We start from the raw sequence: 4,611 nt of genomic DNA on the forward strand, positions 1-4,611 counted from the left end.
CGTGGATTCACACAAACACTCGATGTTGACTACAAGGAAACCTTTGCTCCTGTTGCAAAGATGAACTCAGTAAGGGTACTTCTCTCTGTTGCTGTGAATCAGGGATGGCTAATGTATCAAATGGATGTTAAAAACACATTCTTGCATGGGGTTCTCGAAGAAGAAGTCTACAAGAAATTACCTCTTGGACATTCGCAAAGTGATAATTCACAGATGGTGTGCAAATTGAATAAAGCTATATATAGACTTTAGCAATCACCTCGAACTTGGTATGCCAAACGCAGCTCAGTTCTCATCAATGTTGGTTTTGATAGAACCAATGTAGGTTCTTCCATGTTTTTGCGTACATGACACGTGGGGAATTTGGTGGTCCTAATCGATGTTGATGACTTAATTATCATTGGTGATAGTGATGAAGAAATTACCAATCTCAAACGAGCTCTCTAACAACAGTTTGACATCAAAGATCTTGGAGTACGGAGGTATTTTCTAGGTATAGAAATGGCTTATTCTCATAAGGGATGTTTCTAAACCAACAAAAGTATATGCTTGATCTACTTACGAAAGCCAAGATGAGTGATGTCAAACTAGCCAAGTCACCTCTGAAGGAAGATTTAGTGAAAACATGTTCATTTAAGCAACATCAATAAGCATGCAATTAACAATTAAAGGCGGAATCATGCTTGAATGCACTTAAAAACAAAACATAAACCATGAAATTCAAAGCCTAGTAGATTGGTGAACCAAAACTCAACTCAAAACAAAGTGAGTTGAAATTGTACCTTTGTAGATTCCTCTTTGCATAAGCAAAGGCTAATCACCCAAAGAGAGGGCCTTCATTCCTTGCATCTTAAATCTATAGATTTGGATGGATGAATAGGTTTCTCCAAGTTCCCAAAATTGAGAACCTCTAAGTCTCTTCACCAAGGAGAGATTGGAGAAGAAATGAGTGACCTTGGAGTAGTGGGATTGCAAGATGCACCCCCCAAGGTGGCCGGCCTCTTTAAAGAGAAATGGAGAGACAAGTTCTCACCAATTTTCTCCAAAACAAACCCTTAATGAATTTTGGCTATAAAGTCATATTTATACCTTTATTCATTTGAGTGGCAAACTTGTAAATAAGTCCAAGTTCACTACCCTAACCAATATGGCCGGCCATTAGAATATTTTGGACTAATTGGGCCTTTGTGAATCATTATTCATTAAGTTGTCATACAACTTATGTTAATGGGCTTGACGTTCGAAGCCCATTGGGCCTTAAGGTCCAAAACTATCCCGAGGTCTTTAACGAACTTATTCGTTTGATTAATTAACATATTAATTAATCCTTACCATAAATAAATGATTAAACCATTTAATCATTCTTACTCATCCCCATTGTTTCTTCAATCTCCTCCTTACACGGTGTGCAATCCATTAGGTTCCTTTTAGCGAGGCAGTGGGCGATTAAAACCATTTTACATCGACTGTGAATTGAAACTTACTTTCAATTCTCCCTTTAGTGATTACACACGTTTAGGGCTTCCACAAACCATGAGTGACACCTTGCAGCATATCATGGTTACCCAAGCTAATCAGAAGAGGTAGAGAAAACCTATTCAGTTTGGGATTACAAATGCAATACGGTCTTTCTCTAATCTAATACTCCTGACCACATTGTTTGGTTTGATAGTTTATTTATTCATGTCTACTATCCAATGTGATTCGTGTGCTTATATGATTTCCTTGAATGTGATTTAGAACGACTTTTCTAAATCTCATTCATACTCGGGCCAGAGATTCTAAATCATATCATAGAGTATTCTCCCTCAAACGGTTTGAAGGTTAGAGATCCCTTGTTGCGCATTCACTTGCCTCCATGACTAAGTGGCTTAACCCCAACGATGCCGTGGACACCCCGATGGGGTGACTTTGACATAATCAAAGATCAAGGACTTAACCACAAGACAACTGTGATGCCTCAGGTCAAAGGACTAATTTGCATTATCCCAAACATGAGTTCTCATGTGACATGAGTATGAGAACTCTTCGTTGATTGCGTTCAGTGAACTCATTCTCTACTGAGCACCTACGTACTTGTCTTGATGTCACACACACCAATGACTCGGGACTAGTCACTCTCCCTGAGAGAAGACATAGCACGTACCGATCTTGACGGACTGTCAATGCCCAATTGGCAATCCTATGATCAGGAACATTTAGGATGTGTCTATGAAAGAATGGTCTCATGAATCTAACTTCATTAGATTACATTCTCCCAATCACATATTCCTTGGACTTTATCGTTTAAGCATATAACATTTATATGAGACAGCTCAAACAATAATCTATGCCCTTTATATGTAAACTAGATTAGTTTAACATGTGAAATGTCCGTAAAGTATCATCATATGATTGGCTTTAGGGCACATTTCCAACAACCTCGTGATAGCAAACTTAAACTCAATTTGGAAGGTGAACCTCTTCCCAACGTTGGTTACTATCAAAGACTTGTTGGTAAGTTGATATACCTCACCATAACAAGACCGGACATTTCATATTTTGTGAGTATTGCGAGTCAGTTCATGCATGCACCTACTCTTGAGCATTTTAATCTTGTCAAAAGAACAATGGAAGCACCCAAATAATGGAATATTGCGATGTTAACTGGGCTGGAAGCTCAATAGATCGTAAATCAACAATCGGATATTGCATCTTTATGGGAGGAAATTTAGTCACATGGAAAAGCAAAAAACAAGTAGTAGTTGCCAGATCAAGTGTTGAGGCTGAGTATAGATCGATGGTTTCCACTGCTTGTGAGCTAATGTGGTTGTGAGGTCTCCTTTGTGACTTAGGCGTCTTCAATTTTCAACCCATGTGTCTTTATTATGATAATCAGGCAGCCATGCATATTGCCTTCAATCCAATGTTTCACGAAAGAACCAAGCACATCGAAGTGGATTGTCATTTTGTGCGTGAACAAGTGTAAACACAGGTTATTCAAACTCACTATGTCTGAAGTACTGATCAACTTGCTGACCTTTTTAGTAAATCCTTGCCCATGCATCAGTTTCAACGTCTATTGGGCAAGCTTGGTTTCATCAATTAGCTGGATCCAGCTTGAGATGGAGGATTGGAAGAATGGTGATGGTGGTTATTAGGGCTGCATGGTCTCGACTCTAGTGACTGACTTTGTGTTGCTTTATGGGTTACCTTGTCAACTTGTACGTAGTCTTTATCTTGTTAGCTACTTTTTAATTTAAGGATATTTGGTGTAAGTCTTTTCTCTATTTGTCAAGTCCTTGAATTAAGGAGATTTGGTGTAAGTCTCCTAGACTAGCTTTTATGTAGTGGTTAATGGGGTTTTCATGATGGCTGAGTGAACGGTATGTGCACTGATTTCTACCCCTTAAATATCCTCTCTTCCTTTTGTAACTTTATGACAATTTGTAATAGAAAACAGAAATCTGTACTTGAAATTCAAGGCCATTTGGGGAAGTTTCTGCGTTCCTTCATATACCTTTTCTCTTGTTCTTCTTATCTTTGATTGTGTCAATTTGATGGGTTGAGTTTTTGTTGTGCACAGGTGCCATTGATTCAAGGGGAAGATGGAATCAAATGAATATCTTTGTGCATTGAAGATGGCCTAAAGCAACCTACAAATGACTTGATGTCCACGATCTCGGCATGTGTTTCACCTTTTGTGAATTTAGGTCCTTATTAGAGTTGTCTTGCATACTACTTGTATGCAGTCGTTGTACATGGAAATTCTTGCTTTTGGCGTTGTCGTTTGTGAGACGTAGTCATACAGATTTTGGTATATATTTCTTCCTGTAGTTGAACAGTAATGAATGAGGATACTGTTATTCACACTCATATTTACCTCACAGACACCTTTGTTCATTTTTTGTCGTTGATCTTATTCAATTCATTCGATCCAACAGTCGAAAACTGAGAGGGATTTGAGAGAAGTAAAAATGGGTGTGTGGAGAGCACTACCATGGTGTGAAATGTATAAGCACACAAATTAAACCCTCTTTTTATCAATTGTAGCAAAGTATGTAAGTAGGGATCGTTATAGGCCGGGGATTATGAGGGATTGCTAAATCACTTGAAAACAGACTCGAAACATAAAAACAAAGTCTAAAACACTGAACTAGACTCAAAGAATGCAAAACTAAACTATAAAACACCAAAACAAACCAAAAGACTCCAAACAGCAAATAAACACTCCAAACTGCCTTAAAAACACTTTATGGGCAGTTTTGAGCACCTAACACTAATTTGGACGAAATTGGACTATAACTTGACTCAAACCACTTAAAAACACAAACTAACTTGATTTCTAACTAATATGACACAACAAAATAAAGGGGGATTGATTTTAGACGAATTTGGAAACAAAACAAAACTTTGTAAATTAAAACAGATTCTAAAACGATTTTGACTAAATTGAATGGATGGAAAGCTAGCTAAGGGGTTCTTCTCCACACATGTCACACTTGCAAACAAAACGATTTGCAATTGCTTCTCAATAAACCATGAATTCTCAACGCCCCAGATTAACCGTGAATTGCACTAATTAACCCTCAGATTTTCCTAAAGTTATCGAATTGGATGAATTGCATACGA

The sequence above is a fragment of the Malus domestica genome, chromosome 13 (assembly GCF_042453785.1).
Source record: "Malus domestica chromosome 13, GDT2T_hap1".
Taxonomy (NCBI): Eukaryota; Viridiplantae; Streptophyta; class Magnoliopsida; order Rosales; family Rosaceae; genus Malus; species Malus domestica.